The 25309-nt window shown below is 36.8% G+C and overlaps 1 protein-coding gene and 1 long non-coding RNA gene across 3 annotated transcripts in view; one reads left to right on the plus strand and one right to left on the minus strand.

Annotated features, from left to right (window-relative positions):
• Nucleotides 1–25309, plus strand: part of lsamp (limbic system associated membrane protein) — a 761955-nt gene that overhangs the window by 442596 nt on the left and 294050 nt on the right. The gene's annotated exons all lie outside the window — the stretch shown is intronic.
• LOC103474816 (uncharacterized) lies at nt 14103–15762 on the minus strand. Its single transcript, XR_535235.2, has 3 exons — nt 15124–15762; nt 14798–14884; nt 14103–14214 (listed from the first exon to the last, which is right to left on the minus strand). It is a non-coding gene; the product is annotated as an uncharacterized LOC103474816 (long non-coding RNA).

Genomic DNA, 25309 nt, shown 5'->3' on the forward strand with positions numbered 1-25309 from the left:
TTTACATTGTTAAAATTATCCTTTCACCTTGACAGTATAATATAAGACAGATAATCTGTGAAGTCATCTTTCTTCTCCCAGTATCAACTGCAGAAATACACCACTGTCAGAGCCAACCAGTCAGACAGGAGGGTCTTTGCGCTGTCGGTCACTTTCATTAACACCCCCCCACTTTGCTGCTTACTGTGCTACAGCTGGATACATACAACATAACCTGCCATGAAAACTAAAGCTAGTTGACATGGTGATGATGGGAAAACAGTTTTTCTGTACTGGTAAGTTTATTCGCCATACATTGAGCAGCATTGATTCTCAGAGCTCCTCATCACCCTGATTGGTTGATTTTTGACCGAGCGCGGTGCATTTCTTCAGACAACAGTAGCTCAGGGAAAAGATGCTGGAGACAACATGTTGACAGCTTTAATAAATATAAAAAAGCATATATTTGTAACAGTTACATACAGGAGCTTTAAGGTTCTTGTGAGTAATCTGTCCATGTATATTATTTTATCGCTATAACTCCCCCTATCTTATGCAACCGCACTCAGACTGATTTCACTGCAGAATGTCCCTGGAGATATTGCAGCATTGGGTCTTCATTGTCCCAGTGGACAAAATGAGCTCACAAAGGCAGAAAGTGTGTCAGTGGTTGTTTAATTCTGGAGTCTTTGGAGCTTGTAAAGCTAGTATTTCATCCGAAACAACCAATCAGAGCTAGGAGGAGGGTCTTGTCGCTGACGAGGATGAAGCCTGAGGGCAAAATTTCAACTGTGAAGTCCAGGAGTGGAAGCATCCTGGTTTGCCATAGGTGTCCGTTGCTCTGTCTGGGGTCACCTGTTCAGTAACCAAACAGGTGACAGGATGTTCATGGTCCAAAAGATATTGCACAAAATAATTTAAATATGCAAGGAAATTGTTTGTCAGTCACTTTAAACGGTGTGATTGAGTGCAAAATCATCAGGTAATATGTACATTTCATCAAACATGGAGTTTAATACTGCAGCGTAATAACCTGCTGGTCAGATGAAATTAGAACAAAGAAAAGACTCAAACCCTTTTCTGCACAGACATGAGGAATGGTCCAGAGGTCTGGTGTAATGGAAACTAGAGCAGTAGCGTTACTGACACATGGGCACAAAAAATACTTTTAGAACAGGGACCCAACAAGTTGGCCAAAGCTGAGCTCCAAAGTGATTAGTACCAGAGTGCTGCAGCTACTTGAGATGGACATGGTTACTTCAAATCAAGCAGTTCTGGATCACAGCTCAAATTCAACACAGCTGAGCAGTGGTTTAATCTATTCATGCTATTTCTGTTTTATAACATATAGCCGTACTCAATTTTGAGTCGCATAGCTCAGTTTTAAACACATTATATAGAATCTCTATACTGGACTTAAAAATATGTCTTGCATCTCATTTATGCTGAAAAAGTTCAACTCTGCAGCCACGGGTCAGTTATAAACTACAGAATAGGATTTGTTGCCTTGAAGACTGGGTCATGAACTCATTATCTCAGTTAGAGCCGAGAGAACAATGAAGAAAAATGAAGACGATGTGAAAGGAAGAACTGTAGTGGATTTTTTTTTTCCTCCTCCTCCGAAGACCCTGTATTATGGTCAGGCCTAAAGAATGTGATAACATTTTTTCCTGCATACTGCAACCCTAAATGTTTTTTTTTCCCAAAATCTGTTGAAAATTTTAAGACCAAAAGATTGTGAAAATATTTTCTCTAGTTGGATGTCAGAAGCATTTTTGCACGATAGAGAGAGAGGGCACCATGTGGAGGGGAAGTCCTGCTAGAAACTTTGCAGGTATTTTGAGTTACTTAATGATTAGGGTGCGACACCATGAGTTTCTACTAATGACCTTTTCCCAGTATTCCAAGTCTAGAGACACTGAATTTTGGGTTTTCAATTTCTGCAAGTCACCATCATTAAAATTATAAAAGACTAGAAATATTTCAGACCATGTGATGATTATAGATAATATATGAATTTCACTTTCTAAGATGAATGACGGGAAATATTGCACTATTAAATATATAGTTTTAGTTTTATTTGTAAATTCTAATATTAATTGTATACCAAAATATTGTTAAATGGTGCATACAACTTCCTCCCTAAAAGTTTGGTTCAGATAGATTATTTTTAAAATGTCTGGTTGTATGCATGATCATGTAAAGTGTTTTTATTTTATTTTTTCGCCTTTTTATATTGTCAACATACATATTACCATGCAAACGTATGATGAAATATGAAAAGCTTTTAGAGAAGTTCTGAGATTGTTCATTGGTGGCTTCATGATTCCATCCATATTCTTTTTGCATGTGCAGATTAGAATGAAAAGTCTAATGGTCTGTCGTCAGCACAGAAATGGTCTACTTTCTTATTCCAAGTCATTTCTGTCACAGACCATTGACCCTCTAGAACAGAAAATGGCATCTTACACACAGTTGAGGATTAACCCTGTTGAATTTTTTGTGTGTACAGAATGACTGAGTGTGTGTTCATATTGGTGTGTGTTTGCAGACCCTTTTTTTGAAGCTCATAAAAAAAATGTGTATTATCAGGTAAATATAATCGGTCAGTTAAAATGATGCTGCTTCACACATAGAATAAATAGTCATATTGTTAAAATGTAATGGCCCACTGTCACGGTTTTAAAGCTCTGATTATGTGGTTTCAATTTGTTTGAACAGAATTCAAGTATACAAACATCTCCAAATATTTTTTTGATTCAGTTTTTTTCTTCTTTTTTTTTTTACTATGACTCCTCATTGCTTTGCTTCCAGTATCTCTGTTGTTGACTGCTTGTTGCAATAACTTTGCCACGAAAGGGCTATTTAAGGAATGACACATTGTAAATTTTAGGAGGAGCAGCACAGCTTGTTGTGTGAACTTAACAATGAATGCATGTTAAGTTCACACATCGCAAATAAACGGAGGCATTCATCACTGGTGTTAATTTGTGATGCTGTGCCAAAACCCACAGGTTCATCTTAATGTTTTATTATAATCAGACGCAATTAGAGCTAAATGAAACGTAGTTGAAAAATATCACTGATTACAGTCTTAATGCTTTAATGTTTTGCCTCGCCCATTTGTTTCACCACAAGTGAACAGGAACTAAAATGAATACATCCCCAAAATCTGATGACTTTTGGACAAAGAGACAGATTCAGATTTATATTTTTAACTCTTTCAAATGGTGTGAAATGTAAAAACCATCTTTGCTAGCATGTGGGTTTGGGATTTGGGGACGGCATTAGGCTTATAAATTTTAATTATTAACAATTGTATTGGAAAGGAGAAGACATTAAACCTGTCACAATCTAAGCTGCCCTTAGTTGAATGATCATTGTTTTTCCTTTTGACTTTGATCCTGTGAAATGTGCATAGGGTTCAAAAAGCACCATCTTTTTTCAAAACCACGAAGATTAAAATTATGAAATTGCCCGACCCTTCTGCATGTCTGGGCTAAAGCATTTCTGAATCTATACCAGGAATTTTAGCGAGTACACACAGTCGTCTTTGACAAGACGCCCACATTATTTGCTCGCCATGCAGATTTGGATTTGAAGTAATTCTGCAACCATTCTAACCTGTGATAAGATGTGATGTAAAGCCTGTGTTGCTTTTCTTTTCTTTTAAAGTAATTTATTAAAAATTAATTTCTTTTCAAATTGACTCGGGTTTCTCATACTCTTTGGACCATATAGATCAGTTTTAGTTTAGTCAGAAGCAAGATAAAATCAACATGAATAGGTTTCACCATTATAGTCTGCATTCATCTGCCTTACTTTGTTCCTAAGCATTTACAGTTCAGCATCATCTGACCTTTTTCCAGTTGTGATGCATAATGTAACAGCAGTAAAAATCTGCAGTTTTATTAGTGAATACCTAGAGATAGAAATAGACTGCCACCCAACCTTTTAAATGTTAGGATGCTGCATGATTTATTTAAGAATAAAGTTAACCTGCAATCCTTTAATTTACTGTGCACTGACCTTTTAACTGGCTTATAAAGAAGATTTGTGCTCCATAGTAATGCAAGTGTGCTTTTTAATATCCTGAAAATCTGAAATTATGGGGCAAGTTGCTTGTTCCTAACAAATAAAATGCATAAATCTTAAATGTGCCGCTTGAAGCGGCAGTAGGGAGTTCTCAGAAAACTTGGGCTTGGCCAGGGAAATGTTAACCATCACATTGATACGGGTGCCTCTCGGTGCTCTCTGCTGCGATGCTGTCCTCAGCTCCTCTCCCACAGTGGAGCCTGCCGACAAATTGAGAAATCGGCAATGGACTGAAGTCATATCGTGCTGCTCTAGTCACACCCCTAGAAGTACTATACACAAAAGACGTATTTAACCATTCAGACACATTCACAAGCAGTGGACACACTGTGCAACTTGGAATTGAACCTACAACCATTGCAAGACGGCAAGGGATGCAAAGGATGTGCCAGTTCACATTTGCATTTTAAAATTTTGTAAAATGTTATTTCTAAATGATAAATTAACAAAAATGTTAAAGAACGCAGACCAGATGTTGTAAAGGAGATTCGACATTAAATGTAGCACAAATAGTTTTGGCACATGGGTCATTTTGTGCAAATATACTTTATGTTGCTTAGTGTATTTTGTGTTCTGTTATATTTTTGGGGTTACACATAAACACAACGGCATCAGATTTTGCCACAGACAACTTATTTGAAATGATTAAATGAAAAAGAAGTTAAAGCAAAATCCAAAAGGAAAATTACTGTACCCAGTTTGAAATTGTACAGGATATGCTTCATCATTGCAGTCAGCTTTAGGTATTTGGTCTCAAAACTGAGGCTGTGCAGAGGCAGAAGAGCTGCTTTATATGAATGCATCCTTGGGTGAATCATTCAGGTTGTGCTAAATAAGCTTTACCTACAGCAGCCACACGTGTTGACTGACCTTCAGTTGTCTTTGAGTAAACCTGTTGAAAAGTTGAAAGATGAACACACTTGGCTTTTTTTTTTCAGAACCTTTTCTTTTTCCAAGTAATCTATAAATGTATTATTCTAGTTATTTTGAAACCTACATATGCTTATGGCAATAAGCACATGACCAGTACGTTCTATGAAACGGGTAGCCTTACTGTATGTAGCCTTTACTTTTTCTTTTTTTTTTTTTTGGGTGGTCAAACAAAAAGGCTAACTGATCTCGTCTCCTATATGGTGAAAACAGGTGAAGAAGGGAGACCAGATCAATTTGTTGACCTCACGGGTCAAATTTGGAATTGATTTCCCTCACTCCATTTTCCCAGTGTGGAAACTCTGTGAAGCAGTAAATCAGTTTCTCAGACACAAAAAGAACAACTGCTGCTTGGAGGAAGGCTTTTTTTCAACAATGAATAACGCATTTCCTCTCTTGTGAACGCATACTAGAGGTTGGCTAAGACATTGACTCACAGATGCATTAAATTTATTTTTAGCATCTTTTTAATATTTGCCATCTTTCTTCACTGGAGAGTACTTGCCCAATAACCCAGCATGTGTTTTTGAAGACGGTACATTGTTGCTTATATCAATCAAATTTCATTTATATGGCATATTCACAACTTCAGCTGACCAAATTGCTTCATGATAAATGACATAATTATGAGAAAAATAAGTTTGCTAAAAAAAAGAAAAAGATAAAATTGGCAGTAAAATACCAATGAAATAATACAAATAAAAACCAGAACATACTTGATTGTGGTTGCAGGAATTTTCTAAAAACTTTAATCAATTAAGTACATTTTTTTTCCCAGTGCTGCCACAGAAAGACTCTTGTTACCTGCAGTCTTTATAGGTCTGTGATAACTCTAAGCTGTAGTACCTGCAAACTGTAACTTTATGGCTAAAATAACATTAGGTTTAAAAACAAAGACTATGAGCACAATTGTCTCACACACAGTTTGTGCACAAATCTGTAATTTTGTACACTAATCTCTCATAACTCAAAAGGCTAATAATATTAGACATGCTTAAGTCATTTAATCATTTCCAGTTTGGCTACAATTTCCACATTATTTAGGGAAGATGCATTTCTATTCATTTTTTTTTTAATTGCATTAACTGCTCCTCCTTTGTTTTTTCTTATTTTTTTTAACATTTTTTTTATTTGTACGATCATTATTTTTACATTCTTCCCAATACATCTGCATAGTACGGGCCATCGTAATTTCTGTCAGACATTTTCTGTGTCTGACTGCAAGCTATTCCTCCATTCATGAACATTTCGGCTTTATAGCATTGCCAAATATTTCTTTTACTTTGATGCATTTTGGTGGGTCCACTTGTTGGCATTTTTGCCTGTTTTCTCCCAATTTTCTAAATCATGTCAGCCCTGGACTGGTCCATGATTTTGGGCTGATGGGTAGTACGCCCCTGACTGGAGGAGTACCCTCATCAGTGAATTTGAGAGAAGAAAAAAAAAAGATTGCAACACACACACACCTTGCCTACTGAAGCCGCTTCCTGCCTATTTTCTAAGAAGACTACGACTCTGATGGCTTTGATTTGATTTTTGCTTCAGCTCTTGTCATCCTAAATGGTTCCTAATGACTTTGGCAGGATATGAAGACAATTACCACTAATTTAACAATGCGGAGTCGCTTTTCTCCACCAGTTTTGGTTAAAAGTGCCTGTTTTACAGAACTCCATTTTACATGCTCCAGGAATGGTGTTTAGAAAACTCAGGCAATTAAAAATCCACCTGTTCTTATTCTTTTCTCATTATACAGACATGCTTTAAGTCTTCGCCTAAATTAGGTTAATTTTTAAAGCAAGGCAAGCTGTTATTTTTTCTTGAATTAGTTTTTGGCAGTGTATGCAAGGAAAAAAGTATTTGATGCTCTGGCTCTATGTGTCTCAGGTACCACGATTTTAAGCCATTCTGGCACCAAATGTTTACTGTAAGGCAATTCTATTAGCATAGCACCATTTATGCACAAGAAACTGTTAATCAGATTGCTTTACGGGAAAATATTGACGTAGACAATAAAGTCACCTTTTAAAAAAGATAAATATATTAAAGGAGCTTACATGTGCAACAAAATGTAGTTCATATATAAGTGTCTTTGAGAACCCTTGACAGTTTAAAAGCACTACATAAGTCAGACTTCATTTCATTATTAGTCAGAATGATTTGTGATATAATTTTGAAGCAGAAGTGCTGTAGAGTATATTTTTGAAAGTTTCTGGAACGGTAATGGGATTAAAATAACCTGGGACAGGTGTCAGTGGCTTCTAATGCAACATCAGTTTCTGCAGGCTATGTAAAGTAGTGAGGAAGTTTGGGCTTCATGGAATAAATAAATCCAGAAACTGCATTACTGATTAATTTTCATTCGACTTTACGATATTGCCAACGCACACTGTGACTTTTAGCATGTTGGGTACTGTCAGTTCTGAGTAGCCAATAGCTCTATTGATACATTTCTTTACATCAAGTATGGAAGTGAGGGGTCAAATGATGGACTACTGAAAGTTGACACTTTAATTTGTGTGCCTTTTTATTATAGCTCAGTAAAGTTTATGCATTTGATGAAGGGCTCAGGTAACAGTGGGATGGGGTTCAAATTGCAACATTTATTACATTTCCAGGTGTGTTTCAAACAAACCAAACCCTGCGGAAAAACCCGTTTACCCACCTGCCTATACAGTGCTGCACCAGGAATCTCTGAAGGAAGCAACACACAAACCTCTGAACAAGACAATGAGCGCAACTTCCTCCTTCACAAAATGCTGACATCTGGCAACTGATTTTAGCAGTTGTAGGATTTCTCTTTTATCTTTGGCAAATGTGCCAAGCAAATGCTATTTAACAATTTAATCAGCATGAGCAGAAAATGAGGCAGACATGCACATTTGGTTTAATTGTATTTACCTAGAATGCCATGCAGTACTGTCTGGTTCCTGCTTTTGGAGCGGTCTGCAGTCTGCTTGGCATTCAGATACGCTTTCTCTTCGACCAAGCTAAGACCTAGGTTTTTTGGCGTGCCAGAGTTCACTTTTTTAGCCCACATCAGAGTTCAAATATGCTTTCACACCTTCTAAAATAATCTGGATTTTCCAGGTAAATGAACTGGAATTTGATTAAAGTGGACTAAATAGGACCCGTGTCTGCATCCTCAAAAGAGTAAGAACGGAACGCCTGAGTTTTGCATCCAGCAAATATCTTTCAGGACTCAACAGCATCTTTCTCATTCTTTTAGGTGACTTGTACCATTGTGGGTGTTGCCTGCTGTGGCTGACAAAGTGAGCTTTTCCAAGGGACTTTTGAGGTGCAGATACTTGGCCAGTCTGCTGTGTTCAGGATTCTGCTCAGTTTCTGATACTTATATCCAGCTGTGATCTGCTTCACTGGAGGGAAAATCTCTGATGGCCGACTCCTCTCTCTACGCTGATGGAGACATGCCGTGATGCTGGGAGCGTTTCCATCTGTCATTTTGTCACTTTGCACCTTGGTTACATCTTTCCTTTTGTGTCCAACATTATCCATCTTAGTACGTGTTTTCTTTTATTTCTGTTTTTTTTCTTTTTTTCAGATTTGCTACATTTCCAATTCAGTCAAAATCCTACACTCAAGTTGAAGATGTTATTGTTGCAGTAAAGGTGGAAAGTAAATTATGTTACATTACTTTGATTACTCTAGCACACCACCTTCTTCAAGGTTTAGCAGTATGGACAATTTTGCCAAATGGATGAAGCTTTAAGATCGCTTTTGATGCCACACAAACATTTTTATCTCTATACTCTGTTGCATCGTCTCTTTGTGTATTTTTTTATATAAAGGTTTTGTCCTCTATTGGTATTTATTTGGTAGTTGTCAGACAGGAATGGAGGTTATTACGGGTTGAGGGGGTTGATATTAGGCAAAGGTCATTGGGCCAGCTTCATCAAGAACTAAGGCCTCTGAACATTGGTGGCTGGTCATTGCACCAAGTGCCCGGTCATTGCACCATGACCGGGCGTTTCCTCTTCGCTTTTAATGAACTTGCAGATCTCACACAACTCAATTCTTTCAGCACCGTTGCCTGGCAATAACCACTGCCCCTCTGTGTGATGGGGCAAGTAACCACATTCTGAAAGGACTTGAATTTGTGGTAAAATTTAACCTTTGGCTGTAATAAAATGAACCACTTGTGTTATGGTACTCATTACATGTATTTTCAAAGCTTTGCCACATAATGATTCATAGTGTCTGATGCAGCAATGAACTGTCAAGTCTCAGATCCTTAAATAAATTCCCTCTTGTGACAACACATTGTGGTCACTACATATATTGTCAGTCCCTCAAGTTCATCACAGGTCATCCCCATCTGACTTGCACATCTGGACACCTGTTCAAAGACATCTTCCTTGTTCTTGTGCCAGTCATTGAATGTAAACCCCCAAATCACCACTGTCACATACAGGCTCGAGTGCACTGCATGGATAAAAATTGACAACTTTGCACTATCCAAATTGTTGGTGCTCTTATCTACAGCTAGGGGCAATGAAATGAAATATTTTCTGTTTTCTACAAGGTTTTTTGGGGAATTGGCAGCATGCTGGTTTACACAGTCAGCAACGGCGTTTTGGCTTAAACTCATATTTATAAATGGTTGCCTTTTTTTCTGGGTACCCGGCATTTCAGTCTTTCATCACGCAATTTTTGACAAATTCATTATTGGTAAAATGCTGGGCTGGTTTTGCCACCTCTGCTGCCACAATTAAACTGGCCTTCACATCTACGTCCTATTGCGATTTGGCTCTTGTGAGGACAGCCTGCTGTGACGCCAGATTCGTCTTTATTCTTTCTCCTGCTGGAGTCTTTGTTTTGTGTCTGTTGTGGTGCCGCATTTCATATAGTCTTATTATTTTATATTATTTTATCACAGCCAGAGTCTCTGTGCACAGAAGACACAGAGCTTTGCCCTTTACATTTGCAAACATACGCTGTCTCCCACCTGTCTTGAAAACCCCTGTTTTCAAAGTCTATTTGTTTAGAAAATTTTTGAGAAGGGAAGAATTTGAAAATAAATAAAGGTGCTGAGAAGCTCCATAAGGCCACTGATGAACAAGGAACTCATGCCCCACCCCCCCCCCCCAACAAGCAGGGAGTGCACACATGGTGGTGTGTCAGTATATCGGCAGCCCAGCTGTAATGGTAATTACAGCGCCATATATAACTTATTTATGTCAAACTCAAGTCCCTTTTATACCACTATGGTTCATTTTAGGTGTTTATTTTTTCTAATACAATATTGATATTATGAAGACTTGAAATGGTATAATGTAAATAGCAGACATTGAAATAAACAAAACAAAGAAAAACGCTGAACACCTTCCATAATCTTTCACCAGATGTCAAGGTCATGGATGTACTGCTGCTGTCCAAGTCTGAAGTTTGATTTGAAAATTACAGTGCATGTTAAATAACTTGTAAAAAAGCAAACTGAACTTTATCTATGGTGATATCGGACAGTGAAGTTTAAGGACACTCTATGTTGAAGAGACTGTACATCTATGTATTTTCCACGCACAAAGTGCCATTTTAGAACACAATCAAGTTGCCTGTTAACTTTGGTCCCTATAAAAAATTTTGTAAATGGCAAAAGTGACTTAAGCATGAGGAGGAGCTGCATGGAAAAGGTGATACTCCGTGAATGCAAGTATTTATGCATCCTGAATGGAGATTAAAGGATTTCTCAAACATGTTCGAAATAATCCAAGCAACATCCCAGGTGTGTTTTTGATGATAAATTATTATTGTAACATGATGTAAAGCTCAGAAAAGTTGATTTTACATAATTCAACCCCCACCTTTAAAACATGTTTCCTTTTGCCAATATAATGCCAGTCATATTTTGCCATCCCTCCCTACCGCTGTCTGGTTCTTAAATAAACAACAATACAGATATTTCCACATTTACAGTATACAGCAACTGAAAATGCGTAAAATTCATTTCCACTGAATAAAATGAAGCTGACTTCAAGGTAAAGTTCATTTGTTCTGTTTGCTTTGCATGATTTACATGCTGGTTGTGGACCTTGTGTATTTTTAAAACAAAGTCTTACCTAAAACCATTTTTAGATAGAACTGTGAATAGATGTATCATGGAATTGTGTGTAAAAAAGGTCTATGTGGAGCATACATATTGAAATCAGTATATTTCCTGCTGGGACTAGATTAAGTGTATTGTATTAAGTGTAGTTATCAGTTGAATATCTTAACATCCTAATTAATGCTATTATTACCATCTGTTGATGCATTGATCATGTTTTTTCCCCCCATTTGTTGAACTATTTCTTCAAACCCTGACACATTTTCTGATTCTTATTCAAAGCAGCTGAATTGATGATCCCATTAGACTGTAGGGGGTAAAGCTGTATACATCTTCAGCAGGGAACCGTTTTAGCGCCCTGCAGGTTTATCTCCGTCTCTGAAGATGAATGCTGAGTCTGAGCTGAATGACTCTTGAATCCATTATGAATTCTCTCTCTCTGGCTCACTTTTCCCACCATCCTGAGGAATGTTGGATCACTCCAGGAGGTGCCCTGGTGTATTTTGGTGTCCAAACTGAGCTTAAAGACAAACGCGAGGGTCTTTAAGTTGATCCCTCCATCAGACTCTTTGATCTACAAAATGCAGGAGGAGAAAAGAAAATTATAATTGGAACTGTCATTGTTTAAAGCAAATAGTTGCCTGAGACTCGTTGAGTCAATAGTGTTTTAAATCCCCTTGGGAGTTGCTTCATAGATGTGTCGGAGCATGCTGAAGCTGAAAGCTGCCCTCCTACAATAATCCACTCTACTGCGCCGCAGGAAGCTATTGTGAACTCCAGATTAACAGCAGTGACACGAGCCTGCCCTTAACCCCCTCTCAGGCCACATAAAGCTGCCTTCAGTTACTCGCTACAGTGAAGTAAAGATGTTTTCGGCTAAAATGTGGAACCTGAGCTTCACATTCATGACGGTGAAAGTGCATGAATGAATAAGACGCACTGATCTGTGAAAAGATACCAATTTTTTCCAGGATTTAATTAATCAAATATGTGAATTTTCAAATTGTCTCACTCCAACTGGGACTGGCATTGCTGTTAAAATATCAGGTGTCCATCATAAACTCACTTTTATTTTATTTTAGTTTTTTCAAATACATTAGCAAGTCCACCTCTAACGTCAAATATTTAAATGTGACAAAAACAAAGTCTCGAAAGTCTGGCTAAAGTGGATAAATGCTTTTGTCACAGCCGTGTACGTATGTACGTATATGTATGCTATTATGCATTAGTGCAACTCACTTAAACAGTTGCATCACTTTGTCATTACTTTTAGTAATTCTTTGTTTAATTATTCATATTGGATACCTTTTATTTTTAACAAATGCATGTAAATGTTTACAATCCACCCTCATGGTTGATTTTTATCTTGAAAATATTTCTTAGAGGATTTAAATGGCCAGCTGTGGGTTCTGTGCACGCATGTTTTTATTTATTTATTTTTTTCCTTGTGGTTTTTGGCATCAGTCATTTAATTCCTCATCAGTTATGTCTGCCAGTGTTTTATGATGAGACGAAGCTTCTTCTGCCAACAAAGTGAGAAAATGTCAATAGGAATGGAAGAACTCCATTACACGCTTTAATCAGATGGCTCAGAATAATTACCAACAAAAAGCTTTTCGCATTCGTCGCTCCTAATACTTTATTTGTAGGTTTTCCTTTTAGGACAGAAGCCAAACAAAGTCAGATTTTACAACCAGTAGTGGAACGCCACCAATCTCAATAGTAAGCCAAAATGTGGATTGTTTTTTTTTTTTTTGTTTTTTTTTTATGGATAAGTATGCAGTTTTAAAAATGTACAAAACTCCTAATCCCAGGTCAATGCGTATTCTGAGCAATAAAATTCTGATTTGTAGAAATAGGACCAAAAGCAAGGCAATTAAAAAACCCTCTGCATAGATATGCACTGGTCTTCCACTTCCAAAGTTGTTGTTTTTTTTCTGGGAGATTCTGGCATTGTATTGTTTTCATACTGCTATTACAAAGAATGGATTAGCTATCTGCCTGTGGTGGACTTTGCCACAAACAAAAACCAAAGGATGAATGTAAATGAGCGTGCATACGTTATCACAAGGATGTCTTAGCAAGCAGATGCATTTGTGAGCTCTAAACCCTCCTTATGTAAATGAGCTTAAACAATCGCTGCACTATTTCCCTGTTTTGGATCATGGGAAAATAATGATGGAAAAAACAGAGGCAGACATGCTTCTAAAGTTGTTTTTTGTATTTTTTTTTGTTTTTGTCTTTTTCCATAAAATGGAACCAAATAACTGTACTTCTGTATTTTGACATTGCATTATATATATATTTTTTGTCCCATGGGCTTCAAGTAGCTCCAAAAGACATGAGTAAATCAATGTGGTTAGCAATTCCCTTTAATATTGTACTATAAAACATGTCTTAGATGAGAAGTACTGATTTGAATTATATAAAATATTGAAACTGAGATCTGTTCTTGATTTTCCCTCAGATTCTTTAACAGCAAAGGCAGCAGCTATTCAAAAACATCCAGCTGACAAAGTTGATATAAAACCATAGCAGTAAAAGGAAGTTACTTTTGCAGAAGAAATTACCTTTGCACAGAAGTTTAATTCACATCTTTCTACTTGTGAGAAACTGCTTCTTTTATTGGTCTGTGTTAATATAGTTGAATTAACTGTAATTATATATATTTGTGTACACATACAACCCCATCTTATATGGAGCAGTTGCACTTCCAATCTATTTAGCCATTTTTGCACATTTGTCTTTGGAGTACTGTTTGTTTACAGTGTACTTTTTTCGGAACTTTACAGATATAATGGTTTTGGAAAACCTCAAGCAACATTAGAAACACAAAAACTAGATTCTTTTTTTTTTGTTCAGAGATAATTTGGGCTTCCAATAGACAACGTGCTGTTTGGTTAATTTTCTCTATCCACAAGGTTTTACTTTTTTCTGCTCCAATCACTGCTTGTATGTTTGTTTAGTACATTAACCTCTTACCCCCTAAGGGGGTATAAATAAATTTCCGCCTGACAAAAACACACAAAAGTAAATCACTTATAGCCTCACAGCTATTAGATCTAATAAGAAACTTTTGGTACCTCTGTAAAGGTAAGATGTCATAGAATGGTTTTCTGGTGTCAGCACCATTGTAGCTTTGACCCTGCCTGAAATATTAGGGACAAAATACAAAATATTTTGCATTTTTTTTAACCTCGCCAAAATTTTCTTTGAAATAAACATTGAAAACACTACCAAAATAGTATTTGTAACACAAAAAAGTAGTACAGACTTTTAAATCTAAATGTTGTGTAAAAGTATACCAAATTTGGACTCAATCAGATGAATCATATTTATTTTAGAATGGTATTAGTGAGAAATTTCTTAGGCGGAGAGGCCATTTTGGCACATTTATCCAAAATGTCACCAAACTGTGCCAAATGTGTATTTTACATCAATACTGGGGGTTTGTTAAAATTAAATAGCTTATTACCACCTAATGACACTTTCTACATATAATATAACCATTGGTCATGACATTTACCCCATTTATATGCAAAATGTACCATTGTGCACAGTGTAATATGTATAATAATGATGACCTGAAAGCTCTTTCTTTGACTCCAAATAGAAAACTTTTATTGAAATAAGATAAAACAGTCAAAAATACTTTTTGAATAATTTAAAAGAGCAAATAAACAATTTTGAAAATCCACCACCACCATCACCACCAAAAAATGGACATCTTACCTCAAAGAAGGTGAAGAATCATGAGAGGTGGGGGAGGTGGGGGGAGGTTCAGCGTCACCCGAGCTTGATGGTTCGGCTTCCACTCGACTATAAATAAAAATAAAGTATTTGAAGAATTAGAGGTTTATTACAAAGTAATGAACCAAAGTAAACATGAAATCCTTACTAGTAAAATAAAACATATTTTAGTAAAACATAAATAAACAAATAACCACATGGTTTTACTTCCTGCCGTTATTACAAGCATATAATCACTGAAATAAATAAATAAATAAATAGAACCAAAACATCAAATATTTTGTGTGAAATTGCGGGGGGAAACTTACACATCACCGAGATCAAGTCTGTCAGCTGTGTCCGGCTCTTCCTCTTCGTCCGAATCCCACCAGCTATCTGAAGAGCTAGCTCCACTCGTAGCAAATCGAAAAACTGTTGTTGTTCAAAAGCCTTCAAAAGCCTCTAAATCGTCCAGTTTCTGCTGCTATGATCGATTTATCATAAATAAATCAAAACTGAACTCACGGAACCGAGATAACTCCACGTGCTCAGACTCCCGTATACCACACCCGCTTACGCATCGAGAACGCATAAATTACGCATACATTTAGATCGGGTTCCGGAAAATACGTTATGATTTTGCGTAGCCGACATCTTGTGCCATACTCTGAGAGTCTTTCCACTCTCACGTGAAGCCATAAAATGGCCGTGATGATCAGCTGATCGGGTGTTTTCCAGGCAGTTGCGTCATCGCCCGAGGACCTTTAAATCTCATCAGCTGTTTTTAAATAGCTCTAAAATCTTAACATTTTGGGCAAAACCTTTATGCGGAATAGTTTTTGAAAGATTAAAGCCTCTTTTAGCGGATAATAATAAAAAAAAAAATTTAAAGGCACACGGAGCCTTTGTTTACAGAGCGAGTCGAGGTCACATGGCAGCTGGAACCCTCGGAGGGTCCGTCGGGCTTAACAGGTTTTTAACCCTTCTGTTATGTTGTGGGTCAAATCGACTCGTTTTAAAGTTTACATTTTTTTTTTAAATAGTTGGAAGTATTTTTTTTTGCATGAAACTTTTTCTATTTGTCTTAATAGGTGAACTCTACATATAAATTGAAAACGTTTTCATTTTACACATTTGCAGTCCCCCCTGCCTCTACTTGTTACATCGATACTGTTTGGGTCAATTTGACCCGGCAGTCAAGTTAAAGCGTAAAAAAAGATTAAAATGTTCAATTCGATGTGTTTCCTTGAAGCTATGAACCATATTTCACCACACACACACACACACACACACACACAAACACAACAGGCCAAACACACACATGCACATGCAGACGCACACAAGCCCACTTTCTCCCTACTGTCTTTACTTCATTATGAACTGCGAGAAAGCAGGTGTTCATACAACTTTTGACGGGAACCTATTCTGTTCCAGTGGGTAAACTCCACCCACACTGAGTGGACACTCAGTAGAAGTGGAGGAAAACATAAATACTCTCTGCATGACTCATTTATCTTGATTTTAACTGGCGGGTCAATTTGACCCAGAACAGTATGTGTGTCTCAAGTTCAATTATAGAGATCACCCTTTGAAAAAAAAAATTAATGTAATATAAAATCTTTTTACCAAAGATCAATTTCAAGGATTAATCTTTGGTAATTTTTTTATATTACATTTAATTTTTTTCCAGAAATGTCAGAATTTCCTTGAAATTATCTTCAAGGAAATGTTATTTTTAAAATCTCTCAATTTTCAAAAGAAAATGAAAAAAAAAAAAAATCCCAACATAGTTATTTTCCTTTTTTTATTTTTTTAAATAGGATCACTCTGGGATGGTAGTGCAATGCCTCTCATTTGGAAACATGAAGTACTTTTCTTGTGTGTCTAGGTTTTTTTCAGTGGACATAAAAAATGTAAATTCCATTTTTTATGTCCAAATGAGTAATTGAGTAAGTTGTCATCACTAATTTCTGAGAAATAAATTTCTGAGAAATAAAAGAACATCATTGCACAAATATTGATTGAAATGGTTAGTATTGGAGTTAATAATCAGATACAAAAATGATTTGGAGGAATTTTTTGGTTTCTGACACTATTGCATGATAAAACTCTCCCTGGGTCAAATTGACCCACGGACATTATTGCTGTACCTCCGAAACGAACATAACAGGAGGGTGAACTGGGAAGTAGAGCAATCAATGCTGGAATGACAAAGTACGTAGTGATATACTTTAATTTTCTTCAATAAAACTTAAAGCTGATCTTCATTATAAACATTATAATCCACACAGATTTTGTCCTGCAGTGTGTGAAAATGTTTTTAAGTCTAAATTCGCTGTCACATTTGTGGCCTCTGACTATCTGCTGTTGAACTGAGGATGTTTTAAGAGATTCAGTGTGACACCCTGCACACAAAGGATCGCTTATGTGCTTTTACTTGCATAGAAGATAGAATAATTTTATATAGAGCTTTGCTAGTTGGACTGACCACCCAAAGTGCTTTTCATTAGAGCCACATTCAGCCATTCACACTCACAAATGCACACAATTTTATACACTATTATGCAGTTGGTGAGCAACGCATGGTAGAGTGCTTTGCCTGTCAAATCCAAAAAGTTGTGATTGCAAGACATCTGCTTTATCCATTAAGCCAAAGTGTCATGCTACCCTTAATCTCAAGGATTTGATATGATATTGTCCCTCTTTTGTATCTCAAACCACTTAAATTATTTGGTACATTTTTGACAGCGCCATTGTGTGAGAGGGTGGTGACCTCTTCAAGTTGAAATTAGGGTTCTGTGTAAGTCAGTCAAGTGGTTCCACACCAAACTCTCTCATCCACATCTTTATGAACTTTGCACAAATATGTGGTCATGTTGGAACTGGAAGGAACCATTCCAGACTTCTCCCATAAAGTCGTGAGCTTGAAATTGGTGTGCTACATTTTACTGGCGCTAAGAGGCACGACACACAACCCCACACCATAATCCCACTTACACCAAATTTTATTTTCGACACACCGGAGTCATGCAAGTTCTGTTCTTCTGGTAACTCCCAAACCCATAGTGATTCATAAAATTGCCAGAAAAGGGGGCATGATTCATGACTTTTGAATCATGACTCCGGTTCTATAGAACAGTTGACATTTTGTCTCAACTGTTCTATAGTCCAGTGGCAGGGATCTTACCTGGGTAGAGATGAGATTTTCAACAAATTTATTTGGCGCTTTGTTCCTGATAAGTTTATGAAAAACAATCTCTGCCATAGTTTATTCTTGCCCAGTTTATGTAAATGAAGAATATGTGTGATATTGACACAAAACTTGGAGATGTCACTCCTCCCAACAAGATATGGGGTTTAGATGAATACACCTCCCTCACACATTGCTTTTAGGACACAGAGTTTTCCAGATTTTGTTCACTCTTGACATGACAGTTTGGAATAATGCATCTTTTACTGCTCTGTGGGTGGCAACACTGTCAAACACATCAGCAGGGAAGAAATAAGGACTCCACAGGAGGAGCAGGAGAGAGATGGAGGGGCGGGAGTGACCATTTCCAGTCTATGCTTCATAAATCAAAAACTTGTATAAAAAAGGCTTAATACAGAATAAATCAAACTCAGTGAAACCATGAATATATGGCCCCATCCGAAAGGTTAGACACAGCTATCCATGTATAATTAATAAGTAGGTATGTTGAGACTTTTTCACAACAACTTTTAGACATTACAGTCATCCCAAGTTTTCTCTTAAATCTCCTAAATAGTTTCATGAGGAAACTTTTAAAGCTTCTAGAAAGACATCTTTCCACAATGTTCTGTCAGATCCCTTTCACTATTATATGCATTCATGCATCACTCTTTCTCTATAATTTCATGTATGCTGCTTCTAAGTGTATGTATGTGTATATAAATATTTACTCTGGACCTAAATTAAAACTATGTAGTCTGCTTCTGAACATGAGATGATGTTCCCATCTTACGTTTACTTCCTGAAGTCAATTTAAAAATGGGTTTATTTCAGAAAGCTGAAAAGTGGTACTTGTACAGACTGTGACAACTGAGCCAGTGAACTACAATAATACAAGAAATATAATGTGATGGAATGTATTGCGTAATATCCATAAAAATCAAATAATGCAACTACATGAAAAACATTATGGGTCATGTTTCCTTGACTCAAGCGAAGCACTTCAGCTACTTTTAAAAAGTCTGCCTGGATGAACTGTCATGTTGCAGCCCACCAGGCTGTCTAAACAGTCTGAAAACATGACATTTATAGATCAGTGAGGTTTTTCTACTTCTACTTGTACATAAAAAAAATTGTTTTTTCTAGGTTAAGCATATGGTAAATTTAAAAAAAAATCAGTTTTTATATAAAATGATTTAAATGTCATCTCACTGCACTTTTTTAATAAAGGGTCCAATTCATATCCAGTCATACAGTTCATATATTCCCATCTAGTTCTATGAAGTTTGACGTAAACACATTTCAACTGATCAAAAAAGACCAAATTATAGAAAAATAAATCATAAATAAAAAAAAAATATATAAAAATCATAAATAAAAATCATATCAGGATGCCAGAATATTGCACAGTATCTTGTGCAAATGCTCCTGTGCAATATGTATTTAAATGTCTAAATACACTATTATATCTTGATCAAGCACCTTGTAACTGTGGAAAGGATTAACTCCTTTTTAACATTAAGTATCTTCAAGCAGAATGACGGGGATTAAGAGAATAAAGCATCGTGTTTGTACTTCCTTTTGGAAAAAGAGCAACATTAATGGGAGTAGTAACTGCCAGTAATGCATAAACTGAATGTAAAGAAAATAAAGAAAGCAGAGTGAGAAAAGCAGATTACAGTTATGTCTGTAATCTGCATCACAAACTCTCAAACTTCCTATTTAAAGAACTGATTTTATAGAAAACGTCAACAGTTTGGAACACACAGTGGTGAGCAAATACCTCTTAACAAAAATGCTTACAATTTACAGTCAAAAGAAATAAAATTTTCCTTTTGCAATTATTTGTCTTTAACTGTTGACAATAGAACTAAATTGTCTTTAAAAAAAAACCTTGACTTTACTTACCTAATTACTTCTCATTGCTCAGTAAATAATGTAACGGCTCCAAAAACCACCAATAAACCTGCAGTCTGAGTACAAAGGTAATCAGTAATTTATTACAGGATGGAGATTGATTATTCAGAGTCTTATGGGTAAAAAAAGACTGTTCAGATCTGGATTTAATAGCCATCAAAAAGGAACAAAAATTCAATATTTCACATGTCATAATCGATCCTGATGTTAGAAACCCTAGAAGCTTTTTTTTTTTTTTTTTAGAGTTTTATGGACCTAAGCAAAGTCAATCAGTGCAACCTCATGGATGCCTTTGTCTTTCTGTTTCTCTCTCGGGTTGAAAAGGGCACAGTAAAGCCTTTTAGACTGTCTATGTAGAAGTCGAAGCTTGCTAGCAACCAAAATAATCAATGAAGTTTGTTGTTTCAACCTACTTTGCTAAATGAGTGATCGCCTGCTGATTGAGAGATGCCTGCTGGTTGGCTCAATAATTAGAAAAGTTCAAAGCTTAAATAGATCTGTTGTACTACATATGAATGTTCTGATAACCTGGATTTGGCAAGCTATTTCTGCAGTATTTTTATAAATTCAGAAGAATAACTGTTCTCAGTGCATCTGGGGTGTCTGATTATATTCTTTATCTTTTTCTTTTTTTTTTTACTTTATTCAGTATCAGAAACCACTGTGCTGTCACTGTTAAATGAGATTTTCCACAGCAAACCCATGAACATTAAGAAGGCACTGGTTCTGAGGATTTTTAATTTGCTTTCAGCTGGCAGGTCATATTGTGCAAAAGTCACATTAAACCAAACCGTTATGTTTTCCTAATTTGTAAATAAATGTTTCAAATAAAGCAAAACATTTTTCCTACTGTCACACAGAACAATGATGCCTACTTTTTTTTTCTTAGAAGTCTGAGTAAAAAAAAAACAATTTGCAAAATGCCTATACAGAATGCTGTGTCCTAGACGTGTGCTTTTATGAAGTTTTTGGCAATAACTTCTGCCTGATTATTTCTAGCATCTCAACTGCTGTTGACCGTTTGTAGCATTATTGATCAAGGCTGGGTTATATGCTTTTTGACATACACAGACAAGTTAATTAAGGACTCATGAGTTGGAGCCCTGATGCACTGGTTAATGAAAATTAATCTGACACTACAGTGGACTTTTTCTGCATAATTGAATGCTGTCCAGAAGAAATACCACACTGAGGTTTGTGAACAGTCACATCTAAGCCTTTTGGATCTAGCAGACTTAAACGTTTGAGCATAGCAAAGCTTTGTGCACTTTTAATTAGACATTCTGATGGCTGATGAGCAGGTGAAGTTATTTTCCTGCCAGCCTAACTTAATTAGCAAGTGATGGCAAAGATCAGGAGACACTTGAACTTTGTCATATTGTCTCACGATATCAGGTGGTAAACAAGAGAGTGACATTCAAAGTCTTGGTGCGTTTGCATGCTTGTTCTGTGGCTGTGAGGCAGATTTGTTGACTATAGAACAAGGAGCCATTGCTTGATTGGACAAAAAGGTTGATGTAAAAGGTTAATAAGAAGGAGGACGAGGACAGCTTTCACATTCTTTTATTTTTCCTATTTGTGTTATTACTGCATGGGTGTGTTAAAAAAAAAAAAAAAATCACCTCACTGGCATGACACTTATTCTATCCATTAGTTATACCCGCTTATCCTTGCGGGGCCTCAGGGGGGCTTTTGCCTATCTCCAGTGATCATTAGCTGAGAGGCGGGGCACACCGTGAACAGACACAGGACAGACAACCATGCACACACATGCTCATACCTAAGGACAATTTAGAGACTAATTCACCCAGCAGCCAAGTTTTTGGACTGTGGGAGGATGAGAGAGAACATGCAAATGCCACACAGAAAGAACCCAGGACCTTCTTGCTGCAAGACAGCAGTGCTACCAACTGTGCCTCTGTGCAACCCATCATATATTTTCCAAAACATATCGAGCTGCTTTTAGTATGAATTATTTTTACTTTGTGAATGCCCAGAATGATGAAAACTTATGAAGTTGCCAAATGTTTGTGTTCGACAGCTGGTCTGAGTCACAAAGTGTCATTTTTAACATTGGCAGTTTTCTGTGCATATTGTGTTTTTTTGGTGACATGTGCCAAAGTCTTGTTATTTATATCTAACTCACACTTCATGATTCAACATGTTATGCTTGTGCCAGACTTGTTTGGAAGAAAAATGAGGAAAAAGCTTTATAAATGTCAAGCTTGTACAAGCAAACTTCTTTTTAGGAAACACTAGTTTTTTAACTGTTTAACAAGAATAAACATGGATGGTTTTCTGCTGCAGTAAATAGTATCTCTGCAGTGCTTTGTAGTAGTCCTTGTGTGTTATTTTGTCTTAGGCGGTATGTATTGGATGGTAATATACTTTTCTCCAATTGGCTAATATATTGTAAAGGAATATTGTATATTCTTCCAGCAAGACATAATTTGACAGTAACTGCATAAAGCACAGAGTTCTTTTAGCTGTAGATGGCTAGACATCTAAACATTGACAGCAGCAGCAGCATTTCATCTAAAACCACAGAATAGTTGCCTCGTTACAGATGACCGAAGAATCCCAGACAATAACAGATGTCTGATGGAATACAAAACGCACGGGCCTTGTCTGCAGGGCTAATTCTGGCTATGATTGGCTGCACATAGATATAAAATAGGGATGGCGTGAAGAAATTCCACTCAGTTTCATGACCATTATAGATTGAATTTAGGGGGAAAAAAACAACAAAAAACTTTTAAAACAATATTTGTTGTTTTAACAGTGACCTCAATGATTTTTGAGATTGTGCAACCACAGTAACATAACAGTTTGCTAACTCCACTGCTAACACTAAATGTGGATTGCTTTGTCTGGGCTTTTTGTGAAGATACAAGGGAGGTTTTATGCCAAACTGGCTGAATATACTGCTTATAAACATAAACCCAATTCATAATGAAGCACTCCCATGAGTCTGTTTTAGCCATATGTTAAAAATAGTTTGTCATTAAAACAAAAACTTCATATGCACCTAAAAATACATTTCGGTGTTTTGGATTTGGAATTAGCATTTTTCTGCCTTTTGAACCATCGTTCTGTCCTTGCATAGAGAATATGCTTACACCTCAAGTAGCTTTAGTTGCAAATAAAAGTATTTCTGAGAGTAGAAGAATTTAAATCTTTTTTTTTGTATCTCAATAACTTGGTTCCCTCTTAAACGGGGAGTAAGTTACAAAAACGACTTTTTTGAGCTTTAGATCGTGCTATGCGATTTAATCTTACCTGGAGTGTTGCTTTGATTCATGCATGCATGTTTGAGTATTTCTCGAATCCTGGCAGGATGTCCTGTGATGCCTGTCATCTACTTTGCTGCAATGTCTGATATTGACCTGGCACTGTGCCTGGAAGTAGGACAAACGGAAAGCAACGAGCTGTTAGTGGAATATTGATCTCCTTAGAGACGATATCACAGAACTTGGATAGAGGATTTAAATGTCATCATGTGGACATTGCTGCCTGTGGCCATTACCTTTAACAATGGTAATGTTTTTATGAAGCTGCAATTGTATGACTGTGCTGCAACAACACATACTACATTATTGTTAATGCAAAAAGGATTTCTTCAATATTTACCATTGAGAAAAGAAAAATCCAGTATTTTCATATTAGTTATAGAAAAAATTAAACCAGATAAATTGGGGGGGATCTAAACCTCCTGCAGATTATTGCAGTTAAATGTGTTTCCTTATTAGATTTCTCCTCCCTACTGAGAGATTTGAGCAAGTGGCACATTGTTATACTAACAAACTCTAATCTTTGAATCATTACTGCTACACTTTGGTGGAGACTTTTCATGAATGTTGCCACTACGCCTTCAGTGAGTTGGTTCTAGCAGATGTAGTCAAATGCACTAGTTCGACAAATACATGTTGCGCTGTATTTGATGTTGAAAACAAATATGAAGAAAACTGAACAGTTTTCATAAACTGGAACTGACAGTAATTTTGGCGCAGGAAATATGAAGCTGTGAATAACTCAGCTCAGAGCCATGCACTGATACCCACCCATCTCATTAACATTGCGGCAGCTGTGCCTGAAAATCTGTGTGGCAAGATTAGTGAGAATTTTTACACAGAAAACTGCGAAACCCTGACATGACTACAATCATTATTTACCCAGCTGTAATTGCAGCAATCACTATAAATGCTAATAATCACCCAAATACTTTCACTTTTTTTCTGTTTCGTACTGTCCAATCGTTGTCGTTGCCAGTCAAGTTCTCAGTTACAAAATTTGCTAGATTTTGTGGAACAGGTACTAATAACACCTTTTCACACCTATATTTAGTTTACTACGGACTGCATCAGTTCATGAGTTAACCTTGTAACTTTTTGGGGTTGTTTTGTTTCTTTGTATTCATAAAAAAAACTTGTCATTCTGATCTCCAATTAGTGGCATTTTAATAAAAAAGGGGTTATGTTAAAAAAGATTTATTAAAAAAAAAAGGGATGGGCAGCACAGTGGCGGAGTTGGTAGAGCTGTTGCCTTGCAGCAAGAAGGTTCTGGGTTCGATTGCCGGCCCTGGCCTTTCTGCATGGAGTTTGTATGTTCTCCCTGTGCATGCGTGAGTGTTCTCCGGGTACCCTGGTTTCCTCCCACAGTCCAAAAACATGACTGTCAGGTTAATTGGCCTCTCCAAATTGCCCCTAGGTGTGTGTGCATGGTTGTTTGTCCTGTGTGTCAGGTTGCCAGTCTGCCCTGCGACAGACTGGCGACCTGTCCAGGGTGAACCCCGCCTCTCACCCGGAACGTTGGCTGGAGATGGGCACCAGCAACCCTCCCGACCCCACTGAGGGACAAGGGTGGAAAGAAAATGGATGGATAAAAAAATGGGTGTTAAAGCTGTTGTAAAATTAGGAAGGAAAGTGAAAATGTCAGTGGGACAGAAGAAAAATGAATAGATGGTTCTAGGAGTGTACGGTTTTCTTTAAAAAGAAAATAAAAATTGAAGAAAATGTTTGAGAAGAAAGCAAACATGTAGTCCTGTTGTGGGCTGTGTCACTTTTGATAAGATGAGTTCCTTCTGGACTTCTACAGGTCTAAGGTTTGTCTTCATGTCTCCCACAAGGGAGAGACACCTGATGTTTCAGAATGTGCCCCTGAGGGGCTTATTATATAAAATATTTCTCAGTCCAATGCTTGAAAAAAACTTCTGTAAACAACTTAATGGAGAAATGTTGCTGTGACAAAGTGCTGTCAGACAAAGCAGAAGCTTCTTAAAGAGACAGGGGCCCGATTTCAAGTTGTCAAATTGCAAAGTCAGATTTCGTTTAACTTATGTTTGATATTTACAGCATGTTTAGAAAAACTGAAGGAAATAACATGGCACTGCTGGAAAAATACTTTAAACA

The sequence above is a fragment of the Poecilia reticulata genome, linkage group LG13 (genome assembly GCF_000633615.1).
Source record: "Poecilia reticulata strain Guanapo linkage group LG13, Guppy_female_1.0+MT, whole genome shotgun sequence".
Taxonomy (NCBI): Eukaryota; Metazoa; Chordata; class Actinopteri; order Cyprinodontiformes; family Poeciliidae; genus Poecilia; species Poecilia reticulata.